General features: G+C 39.6%; 1 long non-coding RNA gene across 1 annotated transcript in view; it reads left to right on the forward strand.

Moving 5' to 3' along the window:
- The first annotated feature begins 621 nt into the window (after positions 1-621).
- The window catches only part of LOC148759332 (uncharacterized), a 131833-nt gene continuing 109942 nt past the window's right edge, over positions 622-22512 (forward strand). Inside the window, exon 1 of the long non-coding RNA XR_016018229.1 lies at positions 622-745. This is a non-coding gene — a long non-coding RNA (uncharacterized LOC148759332). The remainder of the gene's footprint in view (positions 746-22512) is intronic.

A 22512-nucleotide genomic window follows, 5' to 3' on the forward strand; every position in this document is an offset into this window, starting at 1 on the left:
CAAGACTGCAATGTACCTAGGGAAGGAACAGCTACGCTACAAGCAGAAATAAAAGGGGGTAGATAGCATAAATTTGATGGTTTGCAGGAGCCTATCAATTTTTGGAGGGACTTATATTGCAAAAGTAACTATAAGCCTGCACTAAAAATGTTTCTCAAGACTAAAAATAACTTTTTCCACTGGCAGGGAAGTGGATTATTGGCTGCCTGGAGGGCCAGCTCCATAACGTGCTCTGCAGAGGTGGGCAAGGGGGGCCCTCAGCAGGAAGAGCTGGTGGCTGTAGAGACAATGGATGAGGGACTTTCCCCAGAGAGCCAAGCCAGGGCCATATCCAGACACTCCTCCACTTGCAAGGCAGTGGATCCTTCCTGGGTCTACCCAGCCGCACACAGCATCAAAGGCTGCTATGTGTCTCCCGTGACTTCCTTTCATTTTCTGAATGGGAATTTGTATTGTACTTATCCTATCACTGTTACACCATTTGTATTGTGTGTGTGTGTGTGTGTGTGTGTGTGTGAGAGAGAGAGAGAGAGAGAGAGAGAGAGAGAGAGAGAGAGAGAGAGAGAGAGAACTTGTCCTTTTGGTCTTTTGTTCATAAATCACTTTCTTTTTAGTTCATAGGTCACTGGGTCAAGAGATGCCACATCCAGACTTACAACGAAAGCTTTACATGGCCCAGAAGTTCTGGACTTTGAGCTGATTGCAGCGACCAGATGGAATTTGACACCCTTTCCTTCGGGAAGGGGTAAGTGTGCTCTGTGTAAGGAGAGAGGGAAGGAAATAGATATTTGGTGGCAGAAAGGTAAACTGCAGGCAAATAATTTTAGTGTTTTCTGATGTCTACTTATCTCCCACCATTTCCCAGCCTCCCTTGCAGTTTGATCATGTGACTGATTTCTGGCTAATGGGATGTGAACAGAGGTAATGCAGGGTTAATTCTGGGCTGTGATGGTGAGAAACTGGTGTACCTACTGCACATTCTTTGTCTCTCCCTTATTCACGTGACAGGAAACAAAAGACTCAGAGGTGCTGAAGCCCCAAAATAGAAGGAACCCCAAACCCTGGGACATCCCTTAGAGGATTTCTGCCTAGGAGAGCCACCTGACCTGCATCAGACATTACTGAATAACATATTATCCCATATTCTGCTCCCTCACTGAGTTGGGGGAGTTTATTTGTCACAGTTAGCTAACATCAATCATTCTAATACAGATAGCTACCTTAAAAGATTAAATGATATATGTGAAGAATGCAGAACAGGGTCTGACACAATAAGTGCTCGAAAATCATAGTTATTTTTATACTAACCATAAATTCCAACTTTATTTTTGCTCTAGCAATACTAATCTACCTAAATGTCCGTTGTGACTTGTTCTTTAAATTTAAGGTTTATAAATTGTGTGCTAAAGGGCTAAGTAAATTGGTATCCATGGAAAGATTTGTGACAAGGATAGATGTAGAAAACAAAATGTATTACCCAGCTTTAAAATATATGCATTTAAGAAAATTGCCCAACGGCTTACTGTCAGATTTCACAAGCAACCTTCAAAGCCGGGGATAAAGGAAGTTATAAACTTCAAGTTACAAGTTAAATATTCTACTTAGCATTTAACCAGTATAAACTCCACTTTCCCAAACATTTGCTTTACTGTGTGTACAGAAGGCCGTGGTCCTGACATTCACTGTTCCAGGCTGCTTCTCAGTAGAAATCTCATTAATGCTAGTAGAACACTAACTTTTATAAAATTATCCTCCACTGAGGACATATGTTTTTCCTACTGGCTTTGAACTTCTCTAAACAGAGGTTCAGAAGGTCCTAGTTCATACATTTTGTTCCTATCTCACGTATTTTGAGCACTTCCCATTAAAAATGTGGCTTTCTTCATTCTGCACACTCCTTTAAAAGGGTCAGATCTTTTTTCTTCTACTTCAAAGCAACAGCAATAATTACAAACATTCATTGAGCGTTAACTATATACTAGGCACCATTTTATGGGCTGTGTAAATGTATTAACTCATTTTATCTTTTCAAGAATCCTGTGAGGTAGGTACTAACATTATCCTCATTTCCCAGATGGGGAACTTAAAGCACAGAGAGGTTAAGTGACTAGTTCATGGGTACACAGCCAGTAGGTAGCAAAGCTGGGATTTGAAACGAGGTTGTCTGGTTCTAGTACGCAAACTCTTAAATGCTGCTTATAACACATTCTCCGTGTCAAAGAAGAGAATATGCTTATACCGTGTATTTTCCTTAGCATCCATTTTATCTGAGATGAGTACGGATTGCTTCTGAAAGACACTCTAAGCTCTTAGAGACAGAAGGTTGTTATTCTTGAAAAACGTGCATTTTCCTATCTGAAAGCCATTGTAAAGTTTGAACATTTTTCATTTTTAAGCTTTGTGTTCTTATAGTTGATTTTATTCCTTCTCTTTTGCATGTATGAAGCAGCCAAGTTTCAAATGATATCATATATCCAGGTGGTTTTATCTTGATTTTATAATAAAGCCTTTGATGAATTGTATCAAACATGTGAAGACATTGAGGAAGAGGGCGAAGGAGAAATGAACCTAGCTGGGAAAATTTGTCTTCCTCTTGGAAGAGGTTGTTAAATGTATAGAAATATCAAATCACTATGTTGTACACCTGCAATTACTATAATGTTGTATGTAAACTATAGTTCAATTTAAAAAAAGTTTGGAGATCAAATATATTGAGAGTGGTAGGAAATAATCCAATACCAACTTCAAGGTAAGGCCAGCCAGAAGGCACTAATGCTCCTTTAAATTATCTGATGGTACACAGATGCCTACTGTGTGCTCACAACTTTTGGGTGTAGAAGGGGAAGAAGCCATTTCTTTGAGTTTGCTTCTCTGGCTCCCCTTTCCCAGGGAAAGGAACCACAACTTCACAAAACACAGGAGAGTTTTCTGAACAACAATGAATATTCTGCTTCATTTCCCACATGTAAGAGCCTTTACAATGTCTGAAGACAATGCTTAGCCTTCTTCCTCCCCCTCAACTTCGTCTTCCTTGTTCTGAGTACAATGTTTCTGGTTCTTTCAACTGTTCTCCATGCAACATGATTTCAATTAGATTGTCATCTTGGTTGGTTGCTCTCCAGTGAACCATTATTCAATTAATGGCTAAATGACTCATGGGCATTGTGGTTAGGTTACCAAGAAGTCAAGAGTTTGAGTTAGTCTCAACTCTGCTATTGGCCTTAAGGAGTCATTTTCCCACTCTTGGCCTCTGCATGTAGGCCCACCAATATCACAGCATTTTGAGCTGCCTCATTTGGCTCTGGACTCTCCTCCCTCTGCAGGATCCTATTTCATGAGTTGGCCATTCATCAACTCACGAAACCTATAGAACCAATCAAACACCTCCACTGGCATCATTTGTGTTTTCCTAATGCTTGCTGGACTTCACTTCCTAGTGGTAGTACGTTGCCTTCAGGTTTAATACTTCTAAAGCAAAACTGTTTCTCCTCAAACCCACTCTCCCTGAGTTGCCTAAGTCTGTCATTAATACCACAATCCTCTAAGGCTCTCAGGATTTTAAACATATGTCACTGCTTTTACTCTCTTCTACTTCCGCCAAACAGTCTACCATCAAATCCTGACTGTCCTTTCTTTATTATGTATCTAAAATATGGCATCCTGGGGCACTTATATTCTTACAATTTATTTATCCCAGACTGTTGTCTGTGGAATCATATTCTCAAATAAAATTAAAAAAAAAAATGTTCCATGAAAAGGGAACACATATATAATAGTAAGTAAGTTTGGATGATACTATTTACATATCGGAATCTCTGTCTTAGTCTGCTCAGGCTGCCATAATAAAATACCATAAACTGGTGGCTGAAACAGCAGACAGTTATTTTCTCACAGTTTTGGAGCCTGAACATCTGAGATCAGGGGGCCATTATGATCAAGTGCTAGTGAGGCCTCTTTTCCTGGCTTTTAGATGACTACCTTCTCCCTGGGCCCTCACATGGTGGGAAAGAGAGAGCTGTGGTCTCTCCTCCTCTTCTTATAGGACACTAATTCCATCATGAGGGCCCCACCCTCATGACCTCATGTATACCTAATTATCTCCCAAAGACCCCACCTTCAAATACCACACTGGGGGTAGGGTTTCCTCATATGAATTCTGGGGAGACGCAATTCAGTCCATAGCAATCTTTAAGAAAAGTTTATAATTTAGCTATTTCTATGTTTTTTTGTTTGATTTTTAACTTTGTGCCTTCCAATAGCAACCATTTATTACTCCTCATGAATCTGTGGGTTGACTGTGAGCAGTATCATTGGCCTTGGCTGTGCCATTGACCTTGGCTGTGCTTGGCTAGGCAGTTCTTTTGGTCTTGGCAGTGGTTGAGTCACATGTCTTGTAGTTTGCTGGCTGTTGGCTGATCTAGAATGGCCTTAGCTGGAGCAACTGACTCACTTCCACGTATCTCATTCTCCATAAGGATAGTTGGACATGTTCTCAGGCAATTGTAAAATTCCAGGAGAAGAAGTATTAATAGAAATATACAAGTGCTTTTTTCAAGTTTTGATTTGCATCAAATTTGCTATTGACACATTTGCCAAACCAAGTCACATGCCCGAGCCCAGGGTCAGTGTGAGCTAGTCTGCCAAAACACATGGTACACAGAGGCATGAGAAATATGTACCATGGACACAATTAATTTTTCCACTAAGGCATAAAATATTCTGTGTCTTCCAAAGAAACACTTGATTCAAAGAATGCTTATTTTGAGTCACAAATTATGGTATAAATATTGTGCAAAGCACATTCAGGAAGAGCCTGTTCTAAAGTAATGACCTTGAGATACGGAGGTTTCTATTCCTCTGTTCACATCTCATCTTCAGCTCACAGGAGAGAAAGAGCTAATATTACTACTTTCCCTTTACCTATAATTTTCCTTTCCTTGTATAGTTTCCCTCTAATGCAGAAGGAGTTATAATCGGCTTTGTCTAAGATTGAAATGTACTGGCCACAGTTCCACTAGTGGGTGTAGACACAGCCTGTGGATTTGCTGGCTGAGACTCTTCTGATTTTAGAGTAGACCACGGACTGAGTCTCCTCAGGGCTGGGCAAGGATAATTCTCTTGTCTATGCTTTCACTTCCTGTGCCCAGGTGAGGTATGTGATTTTCAATTTCCAGTTTCTGTGTAGTAACACGCAAGTCATCTCCCCACATGGTGAGTCCAACATGTTTTCGTTCTGTTTTAGATTTTTAAAATTTATTTATTTTTTCTTTAATTCAAGTTTATTGGGGTGACAATTGTTCATAAAGTTTTAGATTTTTGGTCCATACAGTTGATTAAGTAAGTGGATCAGTGTTGACTTTGCTGATTTGGGGGTGGCAATGGGGAGTAGCAAAGGTCACTTTGTGTCAAAGCATAAACATGTGCTTCAATACTAAGAATCGGAAATGACCAACTTTTCTTGTCCCCAACCAGGAAATGGTATGAACAGGCACTTGCAAAGCTATTAAGCATCACTTTATCCCCCACTTTGCCCTAATTCCTGCATGCATTATGCTCTTGACAGGGCAAAGCCCTGCCTACAAGGACACTCAATGTTTTCAAGCTACAGTCGTTTATGTTATAGGGTACTTATCATTTTCTCCTTTATGTGATTGTTCTTTATGTGAGTGCCTTTCTTCTCTTCATACTAAAGTATAAGTTTCTCAAGGGCTTGGATTATGTCTTAACCTTTGTTGTAACTTCCTTTTATCCATGGTGCTTCATAGAATATCTCACATTTATGAAGGAAAATTGCCAAATGAAACCACATAATGATAAGACCATTTGAAAGTTTATGTTGTGAAAATGTATTCAGAGATATGAAGCAAGTTTAGGGTATTCATGCATACTTTCATCCATTGTCAGACAGTCATGGAGAGCTACCACATATAATGTTTGGGACTTGATGTTACCCTATTGTGAATCCAAACAAGGAAAAGGATAGACTGTGTGACATTGAAATGACTACATTCTGATGGTGGTTTATTGCCAGAATGAAAAAGGAAAATGGGAAGGAAGTCAAGAAAACATTTTTGCTTGGGTTTAGTTTCAGGGATAGACAGAATCCCTGGCTCAACTTTGATTTTGCCTTCATGGATGAACTTGTACCTGATTGGAAAGTGTGCTTCTTTCAATTCACAAAAGGTCAAAATAAAATGTTAGGTAAGAAATCTTCAAATTTGTTTGAGAATTGGCCAGAACTTGGTATAAAATGTTTTCACTGATAATCATGCGTCTTTAAATTTGCGGTGTGGTTTATGGCATAAGCTTCATTTTTCAAACCAAAATAGTAGACTGGAAGAAAGCTAGTAGTTCAAAACATGATACATATAGTACTGCATACATTTTAATATTGTCGAAGTTTATAATAATTGCTGCATGAATGTGATGGGGCCTCTTTGGATAAACTTCTGCTCTTGGTACGGGACTTACAAGCACAAATATAATCTCAAATATAAGTATATTGGTGATAAATATAGAGTTACTGAAGGTTTTGTGAGGAGATGGAGGATAAAACTACATCGCACATTCAAAAGCAAAACTTAATTCAAATTACAGGGCTGGTATGGAATGTCCCCGTCTCTCAAATTCATATGTTCAAACCCCAACTTCAATGTGATCTTGGAGATGGGGGCTTTAAGAGGTAATTAGGTTTAGATGAGGTTGGGAGGGTAGAACTCTCATGATGAGATTAGTGTCCTCAGAAGAAGAGACACCAGAGACTTTGCTTCTTCTCTCTCTCTTTCTACCATGTGACGACACAGAAAGTGGTCATCTACAAGCTAGTAAGAAAGGAGTCATGAGGAACCAAATTGACCAGCACCTTGATCTTAGACTTCCTAGTCTCCAGAACTGTGAGAAATGAATTCCTATTGTCGAAGTCACTCAATCTATGGTATTTTGTTATGGTAGTCCAAGCTGAGAAACACAGGGGCATTGCTGGTAGTTACACCAGTACACTGGGTGTAAACCAGGACTGTCTTAGGCAGGTTGTAATATCTGCTAACTCTATGCATTAGCCTTCTCTTTTTGCACCTGAGACCAGATTTCCTCTCTTCATACCTTAAAGAGTGTCACCAGGAAAATGAAAATGAAAACCATAGTGAAGTAACACAACGCACCCCCTATCATGACTAAAATGTCAAAGACTGACAGTGCCAAGAGTTCACAAGTACGTGGAGCAACTCTCGTACAATGCTGGTGGGAGAGTGAAACAATACAATCACTTTGGAGAACTGGTTGACACCTTCATACAGTTAATGATACCTTTATTACGAAGTGCAGCAATTCTATTCCTAGGTTATTTACCCAAGATCAATGAAAGAATACATCTACAAGAAGTTAATACAAAAATATTCATAGCAGCCTACTTCACGATATCCACAAACTGGAAAAAAAAATCCATCTATAAGTGAGTAAATAAACAATTTGAAGTATATCCATATGATAGAACACTACTCAGTGATAAAACTGGAAACAATGCACGCGTCCACCAATAGGTGATTGAATAATAAACCAATGGTGGTAAATTCATACCATGGAATTCCATTCAAAAAAAAAAGAAAAGAAAGAAGGGCTGATACATGAAACAACATGGATGAATCTCAAAAATACTATGCTGAGACAAAGAAATCAGATACAAAAGAGAATATACTGCGAGATTCCATTTATAAGAAATTCTGGAACAGGCAAACCAATTATAGTGACAATGCAGATCAGTAGTTGCCTGGACCAGGACCGGGTGTGGGGACTCACAGCAAAGGGGCTGCAGGGAAGAGTCCAGGGAAACTTGGGGGAGTACAGGAGTGTTCTATATCTTGATTGTGGTGGTGGTTACAAAGGTAGGCAGTTGTCGCAACTCACTGAACTATACACATAAAATGGTTCCATTTTATTATATGTGAATTATGCCTACGTAAAGTTGATTCAAAAAGAAAAAAAATTCTGAAAATAATTTCTGCAATTATCTTGAGAATTCTGACATTCTCTTCAGCTTGCATTTCTTCTTCAGAAAATTGAATGCTGCAGCAGTAAAGCAAAAATTATGATTTTTTTCATTGATGTTCAAATGTGCCTTGTATTGTCTTCGGCTCATTGTACCATGGGTATATATCTGATGACTGTTAGAGAGTCTTGAAATATAATGTGATGTGGTAATTGTCTTGAGTTGGCCTTATTTTTATATATTTATTTTCATTTATTTATTTATCTAAGCACAAGGTTCTAAACTAAAAATTGTAAAACTTTTGTTGACTTCAGCACCGCTGTCCTTGGGATGATTTTCCTGATCCACCTGCACTCTTTAAGGCTCCCATAGACTTGGATTTACATGTCACATGATAGTAAAAGTCCAGCTTGGAAGTAACTATGCACCAACTTAAGTGAGGATTGGTCATTAAATTATCCCAACTAGAAGCTGCCAACATACTCAAAGGATGGGAGGCTGGCATCTGGTGGCCAGCTGTTCAGACTCCTTTAAAAAAACAAACAAACTTTAAGTCTTCCAGATGAAACAAAATATGCAGGCAGCATCATTTCACTTGATGACATGACTCACCATGCTTCAGAAACTGGGTCCCCGAGAGTTTTCCATTTGAGCTGTTAAAATGTCAAAGGAGAAAGTGGCGATGGCCGGCACTGAAGGGCTTGGTTCAGCATTTTCGGCAGCACTCAAGTGCCATAGCCGGAAGACAGCCAGGCCGGTGCTGAACCCAGCAGCTCTCCAGGCCTGAGGTGGAACCAGGCAGAAAGTGGTCAACCAGAGTTCCTCCAGGACATTCTTTTTGGCTCCTTCTGATGCCGCCAGCTTTCCTGGCTTTTGCTTAGTGACTTAGTTCCAGTTCTGTGAGCAGCTCTGGCAAATTAATCAAATCCGAGGAAGAGGAGCTCATGGAAACCTATGATCTATAGCCAGCCGGTCAGAGGCACAGGTGACAAACTGGACGTAGACTTGGTGTCTGAAGGGTAGAGGGACAGTCTTGTGAGGCTGAGCACTTAGCCTGTAGGATCTGATGCTAGCTCCAGGGACGTAGTGTCAGACTTGAGTTAAATGTGTGGGACACTCTGCCAGCCAGCATTCACTGAGTATTGGAGAACTGTTTGGTGGTGGTGGAAAAAACACATGCTGTGCACTCTCACCCCTGGAACTTACGGATGTGATGAAATTTCCCTCTGGTGACTGTGCTTTATGGTGAGGCACAGTCGGCCTTAGGAGAAGGAGATGAACTGGGTGGGTCTCCTCAGATCCCAGGAGCCATGGGTGGTGGATGGCAACACAGGCTGTTAGCAAGATTCCAGTGGTGAGCAGGATTTCATTTGCTGTTGCTGCTTTGAATTTGGAGGAAGACACCTGAAGAAACGAGAAAGTGAGTGGCCTGTAGCAGCAGAAAGAGTGACCCCAGCTCACAGCCAGCTAGGAAGTGAAGATCTCAGTCCTATGACCTTAAGAAAATGAATTTTGCCAACAATTCTAAAGGAGCTTAAAGTGGCTTCTTCCTTAGGACCCTCAGATCAGCATGGCCTGGCCAGTGTCTTGCTTCTGGGCTTACAAAACTCTGAGGATGAAATCCTGCTCACCCTCCACCCCAACTTCTGACCTACAAAACTGTGCCAATAAGTGGGTGTTGTGTTCACTCATTAATTCTGTGGTAATTTGTTATGCTGAAATAAAAAACCAATACATGCAAGGTTCTTGCTAAAATGACCATTCCGATTTGTCAGGTCTGGCACAGAGCCTGAGATTCTGCATTTGTAATAAGCTCCCAGGTGACCCCAGTGCTGCTGGTCTGGAGATTAAACTGCGTGGAGCAGCACGCTAAAGAACACAAGCATTACAATAAAGCTAGTCAAACTCTTTTTTCCCACCAATATTATGCTATTTAGGAAATAAATGAATTTTTATTATTAGCCATACTGTTTTCCTGACAATTTTTCCTAGGATCATTTTTGTAGTTTGCCTATTTTACAAATTCAGCTTTCTCTCCTAAGAGTAATGCATTGCAGTGGAGAGAGCAAGGGTTTTGGGTGGGCCTTCATGTAGGGTCAGATTCTGTCTCCTCTTTTCATTAGTGGTGTGGTCTTAGATCAATGATCTGATGTCCAGGAGCTTCAGTTTCCCACGCTACTGGGCCTACTCCAGCTGTCCTCACGGGGATGATGGTCAATCTATGTCTCAACTTTGGTTAGGCTGTGGTGCCATTGTTAGGTCAAAATCACCAGTCTAGATGTTGCTGGGCAGGTGTTTTGTAGATAGGACCAACATCTATAATTCATTGATGGTGTAAAGGAGACTAACGTGGGTGGGCGTCATCCAAATCAGTTGAAGACCAAAAACTGAGGTTTCCTAAAGAAGAAGGAATTCTGCCTCAAGACGGCAACATGAAATCCTGAAAGAATTTCCAGCTGCCAGCCTGCTCTACGGATTTTGTATTTGGCAGCCCCCAATCACGTGAGCCAATTCCTTAAAAAAAAAGAAAAAAAAAAAAAAAGAAAAGGAAAATCTATATTGAGAATGACATATTATATATATACATACATATGTATGTGTGTGTGGTTGGATATAAACATATATGTATATATAACCACACACATTTAAGAAAGGAAAAAACTGTATTAAAATCATAATACTCAATATATACCGATAACAAAAGGTGAATACAGGTCATGTGTATATATTTTTTGGCATCCCCAGTATATGAACCCCTCAACAACAGGTTTGAACTGTGTGGGTCCACTTATCTGCAGACTTTTTTAAAGAAATACTATTAATGCATTTTCTTTTCCTGATGATTTTCTTTTCATTCTTTCTTTTTTTTTTAATTGGGGAATATTGGGGAACAGTGTGTTTTTCCAGGACCCACCAGCTCTAAGTCAAGTCGTTGTTTTCAGTCTAGTTGTGGAGAGCGCAGCTCACTGGCCCATGTGGGAATCGAACCGGTGACCTGGGTGTTGTGAGCACTGAGCTCTAACCAACTGAGCCAACCGGCCGCCCCTGATGATTTTCTTAATAACATTTTCTTTTTTCTAGCTTATTTTAATGTAAGTATACAGCATATAATACATATAACATACAAATATGTGTTAATCTACTATGTTATCGGTAAGGCTTCTGGTCAACAGTAGGCTATTAATAGTTTTGGAGGACTCAAAATTTATATGCAGATTTTTGACTGCATGGGGGTGGAGCCCCTCACAACCACATTGTTCAAGCGTCAACTGTATACTTTTATGTATATGTACATAGATATAGATGTCTTTTGTTTCCACTTCTCTAGAGAATTCTGACTGATACACAGGGGTTAAGAGAAATAATGGCACATTGGAGGAATTCATAAATGTTTATTATTATTTTTAACTTGTATTTTTCCATGTAACAGTAAAACAGATGGAGGAATGTATGACAAGAAGAGTTTGTTGTGGATTCCCGTATTTCATCCCCCTTATTTGGTCACATCTGTTGGTGATGAGCTTAATTCTTTTTCCTATTCCAATAGTGGGTGGTGGTGGAGATTCAGAGATTTCAATCAATAATTACAGATGATGAAGATTATTATCATTGACATATGCAGCCAAATTGGGGATCAAATTATAATCATTCCGTGAAGGGAATCTGAAAGCAATTGCTGGGGGTGGATGGGCAGGAAGGAAGCCCTTCTCCTGAAATCATACCAGGACCATAATGATGATAGTGCTAGTGTTTCCCCTTTGAAGTCATGTCTCTGACTATCCACATCTGCCTTCCAATGGGCTTGTCAACAGCTTTCACAAACTGAAGAAACCAAGGGTTGGTTGGCAGTTCTGGATGCAGACAGAAGAATCACTGGAGGTGCATAGATTGAAAAATAGCAGCAATCTCATGGATTTGTAGTTTTTGCAGCATAAGAAGTGATTTCTTTTTTTTTAATTAAAATTTATTGAGGTGACAATTGTTAGTAGTGTTGCATAGCTTTCAGGTGTACAATTCTGTATTACATCATCTATATATCACATTGTGTGTTCAACACCTAGATTTAGTTCTCCTTCCATCTCCATATATTAGACCCCATTTACCCTCTTGTGCCACCGCCCTCCTGGCTTCCCTCTAGTAACCACTAAACTATTGTCTGTGTCTATGAGTTTTTGTTTCTTCATTTGTCTCATTCCTTTGTTGCTTTCAGTTTTATATCCCACATGTCAGTGAAGTCATATGGTTCTCAACTCTTTCTGTCTGGCTTACTCTGCCATAAGAAAAGATGAAATAGTGCATTTGCGACAACATAGATGGATCTTGAGATTATTATGCTAAGTGAAATAAGTCAAAAGACTTATTTCATTTCAATTATCTCATCTAACTTTTATACGTAGAGAATTACTATCTCCATTTAGATATGAAGGCATGGGCGCTCTAAAACTTGGAGTTTCTCTCTGCAGGCTTTCTCAGCAAGCCAAATGCAAACCTGTCTGGTTTTCAGAACAGTCGCTTTTCTTCTGCAATAGCCACCTTTCTATGCTATTGGTGCATTCCAGTAGGTTGCGTAAATCACTGACGTCCAGGGTAACAGAAACTCTTCTTTGATATTTCCTCCTGTGGTGAGTGGAGAAACCTAATGATCAGAGAGAAACTCTTGGAACATGGGCTCTTCAATGTTGGGGCCATTGTAATGAGAATCAGGGTAGGAAAGAGGGGATGGAGTTGGCAGGGAGGATGAGGACCGACAAATGCACAGTAGGCTAAGGTTATTCATGCTCAAGAAATGAGGTCAGTTATGTTTGAGGCAGGATTATGAATTTTTAATGTGGATCAGAAAATAATTTTCAGAAATTAATTTTCTTGGTGATGAGCTACATTTAATTATATGTCCCAGATGGGCTCAAACTATACTGTTTCTGGGGGCAAGGAAAGTAAGATAAGTGAGTGAGCTGGCTGTACAGGACAGTGGACAATCAGGGCTACTTGGAAGAACTGGGGAGTCTGGCCAAACAAGACATCGGAAGGCCAAGTTCTTGAAGACACTATGTTTCTATCCCTATTTCTAGGACAAATAGTTCTATCCTCCCCAGTCATACGGCAAGAGCTCACACTGGCTCTTCCTGGGGAAACTGGAAGGCCACCAGCTGAAGCCCAGCTCTCCTCTGTAAATGGAAAAGGAAGACAAGCCCATGACATTGAGTCAATGCCCATTGCTGCAGAATTTTGCTCAACACAGGAAGGAACGTAAGGGGACTGAGGCCTAAGCAGTGAGCGCTCAGGATTTCAAAGAGTGAAGTGGCTTAACCAGACCAAGAACCCCACTCCTGATTCTTCTCCTCCCCTCCACTCAATGCCCCCAACCCTTGATCTCCAACTTTGTACAACATCGGCATAATTTTTGAAACTTGTTTGGAGTTTAAACTTATTGGTGTCAGTGAACACTCAGTTTGAAAAACGGCAGTAGAGGCAGTGTCCTGAGTAGATGTCTGACATTTCCCTTCAGTTCTAGCTTGAATAGTGTCCCCCCAAATTCATGTCCACCCAGAACCTCAGAATGTGATCTTTTTGGAAAATAGGTCTTTGCAAATGAACTTAAGTCAAGGATCTTGAGATGAGGAGATCTACTAGAGTATTCAGGTGAGCCCTAAATCCAACGACAAGGGCCCTTGTAAAAGACACACAGAGGAAGGACATATAAGAAGAGGAAGAGGACAGATGATGATGGGAGCAGAGATTGGAGCGATGAGAAAGACTGCCACAAGAAATCCCGTTTTCATTCATCAAAGAACTGCTATATGGCAGGCACTGTTCTGGGAGCTGGGGATTTGGCAGGGCTCCCAGCAGCCCCTTGCACCTGAGTCTTCCTGGCAGTGGTGGAGAGTGAGGCTGGGAGAAGCCAGTCTGTAGAAGGAAGTCCGTGAATTCATGTGGCATACTGTCACACTGCTGGGGAGAGCGGTCTGTTAAACTCAAATTGGGCTGGAAGCTTGGATTTCTTGGGAAGGCTCATCCTGATAGGACTATGATAAATTAGGGACCCCTTTGAATTTTCAAATGAGAATTATTACTTATTTGTTTCTTTATTCATTTGGCCAACAATTATCAACCACCCACCTCATGGCAGGCTCTGTCCTAGGCATTAGATACAGTGATGTGCAAAATAAACAAAGTTCTGCTCTCCCGGAACAGATGTTCCAAAGGACAGAGACAGACCATACAGGGGACGGACGTGAACAAAGACAGTGTTCCACCAAGTCTTAGATGTGCATTTTTAAAGTTGCAATAATAAGAATACAACTAGAAAACATATGCTTACTTACTTATGTAGATACACACACACAATGTATCCTGGTACCTGTTTAGCTAGCAGATCCACAAACAAACAAACAAACAAACACCTTGCTTTGTAGCATTTGCTGATTTCCATAGTGTAAATACTCCCTCTGCCCATTTTAAGCTACCAATTGTGATGCCACTGAACATATAGTTGGGGAGAGGTACAATAAATGCAAATAACGTCAAAAGCATAGATAATAGCAAAATGTAGTAAAATAAAGAGGATGTTATGTGTTTTATGTATTTGTTATCTTTATTCTTAATATAATTTATTTAAATCTAAGTTTATTTGAATAATAGTTGTGTTAACAAGGGACTCACAGAAGGCCAGAAAATTAAAAAAAAAAAAGAGAGATTTCATGAGCCAGTACAGCAGACTCTGTGTGCCACTGACGCACATACATACGTATACACGTGCGTACGCACACACATTTACGTTTTGGGAATCGTGAGTGTGCACTGACTGAAACCTCTAATTTCAGTTCCGGTGGCTATTTTTGCCATCCCGATTTCATATCTGAATTTCCCTTTTTGTTCAGTGAGCACCCTAAATCCCAACAAGATCCGCGGCAGATTACTCTTTTGCTCCGTCCTATTACGCATCTAAGGTAGTTTTAACATTGCTTCACTCATACCACTGGGAAAAAACGAAACTACTAAAAGGAATTTCGTTGTCCCCAGTCCTCAGCCCCTCTCAAAACTACACGTACACAGTGACACACCATGTCATACTTACTCGGATTAGTTATCTGCTCCCCTCCCCATCAGTATGGTTTTTTAATTCATTTTAAATAAATTTGGATTTGCGTATTTTAATTTGTTTTCTGTTTGGGGTTTTCTTTCCTCCATCCCATCATCCTTGTTGATTTAAGTGTTGCCACACAGCAGCTTAACCATTTGTTTCCTTCTACCTGCCCCCAAAGAAAGGAGAGTCTGTAAGATGGATCCTTTCAGGGACTTTGCTAAACCTTTATGTTTGCACCTTGTGCCTCCCTGTTTGGTCCCAGAAAGATGGCTGGACAGTCAATGACGAGTAAGATTCCTCACGGAAAGAACAACTCAAGCCAGGCGCAGTCGCGTGGGGACCAACAGGAGAACCCATGGGGTTGACAGAGGTGGGCACAGCCCCCCATCTTTCTCAGGCTAAGGAAAGCCTCAGCCTCTGTGGCTGCATTCCTTCGCAGAACTTGCAAGGGAAGTGATTCAATGTGGTGCTCTCCATCTATTCATATGCATATAGGTTTTGTCCCTTGGGGAAGTTGGGACTTATGGTCCAGCTGCCTGCAGGCAAGGGTGATTGACTTAAATCGGTTTCCTATTATGATGTGTGGGATTCACAGATCTTGAGATTGACAAGCTTTATCTCCTTTACTTCCCCACTGAACTAATAAAAGCTGATGCAAGGCTTGATTGGGGCTTCCAGTCCTTGAGATTGGGGGTCCCTTGGTCTGCTTAAACTCTATTCATGACTACTGTCTTTTCTTAACCCTGCGCCGCCCTCCTTGATCCCCACAACTCTCGTCGCGCGGGACGCGACGACATTTAAGATTATTTTAAAACTATGTAAAAACTGAACGTGCTTTTGAAAGTCAAATCTGTGCCAACAGTGTCATCAAAGCAATGTCACTCACTCCTGTACTCCCTCCCTGTTCTCCTGCTCCCAGCTTCAGTATTCTCTGCTTTATCTTTCCTGCGTTTCTTTTTAAAGACAAGCAGATAATATGTTTGTTTCTTATGCCTCTTCCGTTTTACAGAAAAGATAGACTTTTTGCACATTTCTTTCATCACTTAACATTATTTTCTGTGAACTACTCCATGTGAAATCATAGAGCTACTCCTCATTCTTTTTTTCAGCTGCATAATACTCTATTGTGTGTATATAGTTTAGTCAACAAACAACCTATATTTGGATATTTAAGTAGTTTCCAATATTTTTAATTACAAATAAAGCAGTAAATAACCACATGCACATATATTTTTGTACTGTTGGAAGTGCATATTTGGGGTTAAATTCCAAGATGGGGAATCGCTTAGTTGATGGGTAAATGCTTTACGTTTAGGTTGTTTTGATAGGTATTGCCCAATTCCCCTCACTAAGAGTTTTGTCATTTTGCATCTTTTCCAGTATTAAATGAGGGTAGCTGTTCTCCCATAGCCTATCTTATTTTTATACTTAAAGTGGAAAATTAAAAAAAAAAAAAGTGGATTTGAAATCTGGGAGTCTTGGATTTGAGCCAAACCTCTGATTTTTACCACCTGTATGAGTTTAGGAAATCCCCATGTCTAAGCCTCAGTTTTCTTATCTAGAAAACAGATGGTAGTTGCAGGATTGAGGAGCAGGTGCAACATATCAGACAATATTCTTGAACCCGAGAAGAAGTGCATAATTGTTGCTTGCTTGTACTGTGCTTTTGCTTGCTTTATATGAACCTTGATTAAGAAAAGGTTCAAAGAATTCTGGCAACTCAAGCTTCCCAGTAGACAGGAATTTCCTTACTTGTGGTTTTACCAAGTGTGGACCGTAGGGCTGCCAGATAAAATACGAGACACATAGTTAAGTTTGAGTGTCAGATGAACAATGAGTAATTTTTTAGTATAAATATGTCCCAGATATTGCATAGACCATACTTATACCAAAACTTGTATTTTTTAACCAGAAATTTAACTGGGCATTCTGTATTTTTATTTGTTAAGTCTAGCAACCCTATGATGGGGATGGGAGAACAAAGATTTCTAAGTGAAATGTCATGTCCTTCGTCCAAGATGGTTGAAAATCAAAATTCAATGTCCATCAATGGATGACTGGATAAAGCATGTGGTATATACATATCATAGAACATTATTCAGCTTTAGAAAGGAATGGAAATTGGATATATGCTCCAACATGAATGGATTTGAAGATTTTACGCTAAGTGAAAGAAAACAAGCACAAAAGGATAAATACTGTACGATTCCACTTATACGTGGTTCTTAGAATAGTCAAATTCACAGAGACTGAAAGTAGAGCAATCGTTACCAGGAGCGAATGGCCAGGGGTGAGGGGTGGGGGGAAGAGGGGAATGGAGAATAGGGAATTATTGTTGAATGGGTGTGGAGTGTCAGGTTGTGAAGATGAAAAGCTCTGGAAATGGGTGGTGGTGACGGCTATACAACAATGGGAATGTACTTAATGCCACTGAACTGCACGTTTAGAAAAGTAAATTTTATGTTATGTATATTTTGCCATAAAAAGAAAAATTCAGGAGTGAGTTACTTCCCTTCTCTGATTCTCAGTTTTCTTATTCACAAAATGGGCCAGAAAGATTGGAATAGAGTGTCCTGGCCTGCTTCAGAGTTGCCCGTGGTCTCATTGACAATACGAGCTCCTGTACTGATTTGCATTCCCACCAGCAGGGTATGAGGGCTCCTTTTTCTCCGCAGCCTGTCCAACACTTGTTATTACTTGTCTTGTTGATGATAATCATTCTAACAGGTGTGAGGTTTGGTTTGCATTTTTCTAATAGCTAGTGGAGTTGAACATTTTTACACATATCTGTTGGCCGTTTGTATGTCTTCGTAGGAGTATTGTCTGCATAGGTCCTCTGCCCATTTTTTAACTGGATTGTTTGTGTTTTTTGTTGTTGAGTTGTATGAGTTCTTGACATAGTTTGGATATTATCCTCTTATCAGAGGCATTGTTTGCAAATATCTTCTCCTATTTGATTGGTTGCCTCTTTGTTTTGTTGATGGTTTCTTTTGCTGTGCAAAAGCTTTTTAGTTTGATATAGTCCCGTTCATTTATTTCTGCTTTTACTTCCCTTGCCTTTGAAGTCAATTCATAATATCCTCTTTGAACCCAAGGGCTGTAAGCTAGGTACCTATGCTTTATTCTATGCAGTTTATTGTTTCAGGTCTTATGTTTATGTCTTTGACCCATTTTGAGTTAATTTTAGTATATGGTGATAGATAGCAGTCTAGTTTCACTGTTGATGGGAATGCAAATTGGTGCATCCTCTATGGAAAACAATATGGCGATTCCTCAAAAAATTAAGACTAGAATTACCATATGACCCTCTCATGGGTATCTACCCCAAAAATCTGAAAACATTTATCTGTAAAGATATATGTCATTGCAGCATTATTTACGGTGGCCAAGACATAGAAGCAACCAAATTGTCCTTCGATAAATGATTGGATAAAGAAGATGTGGTACATACATACAATGGAATGCTACTTGGCCATAAGAAAAGATGAAATGCTGCCATTTGTGACAACATGGATGGATCTTGAGATGATTATGCTAAGCGAAATAAGTCAGAAAAGGTCAACAACCATATGACTTCACTCATATGTAAGATATAAAACTGAAAGCAACAAAGGAACAAGACAAAGAAAGACACAAATCAAACAAACATAGTCACAGACAACAGTTTAGTGGTTACCAGAGGGTAAAGGGGGCGGGGGGAGGTAGAAGAAGGAAAAGGGGGTGAAATATATGGTGATGGAAGGAAAACTAACTGTGTGGTACACATACAATGTGATATATAGATGATGTATTATAGAATTGTACACTTGAAACCTGTATAATTTTACTAACATTGTCACCCCCAATAAATTTAATAAATAATAATAATAATAATAATAAAGAAAATATGAGCTCCTCTCCCATCCCCACTCCTGCACCCAGGCTTCTAATGCATTAGGTTCAACCACGGTCAGGGAACCTCTAGTTTTCATAAGCTTTTCAGGTGCATTCTAAGCAAGAGGAGAATTTCATTCACCAGCAGAATTCAGACAGTTTAACAAAAATTTTTAGGAGCTGAAATAATTAGTGGATCTCACTGAATTTTTGTATTCATCCCAAGCTTCCTCCTTCTATAAGAAATACCTTCAGGTGGTTTTGAAAAAATTCAAAGCCATTGGAATTCAACCCATACAGAAAGTCAAAAGGCTTAAATAAATTCCCCAAACACTGCTAATTCTCTCATTCAGGTCAATTTCCTGCCCTGGCATAGATTTTATTAACCCATTTTTTCTTCTTTATCTTTTAACTTTCCTCTCAGATACTTTGCATTTCTTCACACTGAAGTTTTCAGCTCTAACTTTGAATTTAGCTCTTTGAGAAAGTCGGCTGCAATATTGATGGTTGTCTTATTTGTGTCTTTTATCAGAGAAAGAATGCAGTTTCTGATGAGGTGCTAATCTGTAGATTACAGAGGATTTAAAATAGTCTTTAGAGGAAAGGTCTAGAATATTCATTACTGGCAGAAAGAAAGAACAAGTTTACAGACTTTTAAAAGTGACTTTAAAAAAAAAAAAATCCCTGTCTGCCTTGTAGAATTCTGAAATTGTCTCACTGGTTTGTATTAAAACACTTAATAAAAATCACTACTGTTTGGGCTGCCATGGTCCAGAATGGGTAATCAAAGCAAGCTGCCCCATCCTATAACGCCTGTCTTCCTTGTTTTACAGGACGTAACAGTCAGCCCTGCCTGGTCTATAAACGCGGCTAATGAAGTCAGCCTGGGAGTAGAACTTCCAAAAAACGCTGCTAATTCTCTCATTTATCACTGAAAAACCAGGAAGACCCGTTTAATAAGAGCTTAAATAACTTTGGGAAAGGAAGCATATGATATAATTGTTTAGACTAGTCAGTATATGTGAAATAAATGTTCCTCCAGGGTGAGTGGAGCGGGATCTGGGGAACGTTTGTAGCAGTTAAAAGTGTCAATTTTGGAGACAGATTTTGCTTGAGTTCTGGCTCTGCCTTTACTAGTTTTGGGATTTTAATAAAACTACTCAATCTCTTTGTAAAAGATAGATAACAATCCCCATATTTAGCTCTGTAGCTGGTGCCAAAGGTACAAAAAGGAGAAAATAATTCCTATACTAATCCCAATAATAATACTACTTCTAATAATAACTATTATTTTAGCAACAAGTCCTTATATAGGCCCTACTCTGTGCCAGCTGCTCTTTGAAACACTTCATATTTAATAATTAAGTATTCCTCACAACCCTGTGAGAGATGTTCAGCTCTTCTTACTCTCTCACAGATGAGGAAACTGAGGTATACTATGAGGATTAAGCAGTGTCACTAAAATGGAAGCTCCCTGAAGATAAAAACTTTTGTTCCTGTTCTGTTTTCATCACTGCTGTGGCCCCAATCTTTAGACTAGTGCTTGGTATCTAGTAGAAGCTTAATAAAGCTCATTGAATAAATGATGCTTCAGCCTCCTACAAAGCAGATGTCTTAAATTAGGGGCCCAGTAATTGGCTAGCCCCACCCACCCCAGTGTCTACCATGCTCTCACGATCTGGTATTCATTGGGTGGTTACTGTGTGCCATGCCTAGAGCTAAGTGCTTCACATTTATTACTTCATTTAGTTCTCACTATAATTCTGTACAAGTGGTATTATTATTTCTCCCATTTTGCGCATGTGGAACTGAGGCCCAGAGAGATTCTTACTTGCCTAAGATCACATGCTTAATGAGCAGTGCAGCCAGGACTCAGAAGCAGGTCTCTTTGACCTCAAGGTTCACGTTCTCCATCACCACACAGTCATGCCATACAAAGTTCTTACCTTTGAGATTTAAAAGATAAAACAGATCTCAGCAGAGACAAACATAACTATGCATTTATGGGAGAAAATGGTTAGCTACTTTTTAATTTCATAGCAACATCTTCTCTTCCTTTCCTTTTTTGCAGCTCACCTCTGATGTCAGCACCCTATGCAAAGCCCTTCAATGACTACACAGGGTCCCTGGCACAGTATCTAAAATCCTTAGCATGGGATCCAGGCTCTTCACAAAGTAGCCACAACTCACTGGCAAGTTGTTGGTGGTCAATAGATCTTTGTTGCATGAATGGACCTATTCACTCAGTGAACTGACTCCTCAGTTTCCCTACATGCAGCCATGATGAAGCTATGTTTGCCTCAAAACTGTTGCATTCACCTTGCATCTCTCAGCATGACAAGGACAGGGCAAGATTTTATTAGCATTTTTTGAAAGACAAATTCATAAACTCTCAATGTTCAAATGTGTTCTGATAATAATCAAGTTCATTCATTCATTCATTTGATATTTATTGAAACAATATGAAACAATATATTTCAGATTCTATGCTTCATAGCAGAAATAAAGGGATGAATAAATTATTATCCTTGTAATCTACTTGCTTAGAGCTATTGTGAGGAACAGTTAACAAAACAGGAAACTTAAAGAAAACTGAAAAATTGAACTTAAAAGTAATTTTAAAAGCCCTAAAAGAGAGACATGCATATACAGTAAGAGACTCTAGCAATTCAGTTATTTCTTCATGAAACCTCCTCCTAACTGTATTTTTAAAGTACTTTCTGGGCAAGACCTCCTTATTTCTCAGAATGGTTGAATCAAGACCATCCAAAGAGTATGTCCATCTTCTGTACTCTTCTGGTCATGTTTGGAATTACACAAAGGAGGAAAATTGCAACCAGATTCAATATTTTGGTGAAAAATCTTCCAGATATTAAGATATATTTTCCTTTATCTGAACATCCAACCATCCATTCAAATATCTCTCATTCCATCCATCCATCCATCCATCCATCCATCCATCCATCCATCCATCCATCCATTTTATAAAGCAGGAGACTAAGATGATGTGAAGAGTGCCTGGTACTTAGTCAACTTGTGATAACGATTGCCCATTATTATTATTATTACTATTATAAACTTTTTCAGTCAACCTTTACTGAGAACTGCTTATTATTCTGCTAAGCTCTGAAGATGTAGGAATTCACCCAGAGCTGGGGAGGCAGACATGTAAAAACTTACTGATAGAGTAAGTTTAACAAGAAGTGACATTTGCTCTTTATAAAGGGTCTTGAGAAGACTGAAGGCCTTCTACTTCTCTGATACAATAGACTTACTTGTTTTCCAACAAGCCTACCCTAGAAGTAAGGTTTAATAGGAAGTCCCTGGGCTTTGGAGCCAAGAGTTCCTTCCTTTATTGCACATGTGATCTTTGGCCTCAGTTTCTTCACTTCTGAAATGGACACTACCATCACAACAGTAATGGAAACAGACCCTCCTCATTGGGTTTCTGTCAAAGTCAAATGAGACACAGTATGTAAACATGTCCTAGGGAAGCATGGCAGACAGCAGATACTCCATAAAAGCTCCCTTTCTCCTGTCAGTGTACTCATCACATATCAATTTGTTTCCA

The sequence above is a fragment of the Rhinolophus sinicus genome, chromosome 1 (assembly GCF_057876585.1).
Source record: "Rhinolophus sinicus isolate RSI-liver-muscle chromosome 1, RSI-T2T, whole genome shotgun sequence".
Taxonomy (NCBI): Eukaryota; Metazoa; Chordata; class Mammalia; order Chiroptera; family Rhinolophidae; genus Rhinolophus; species Rhinolophus sinicus.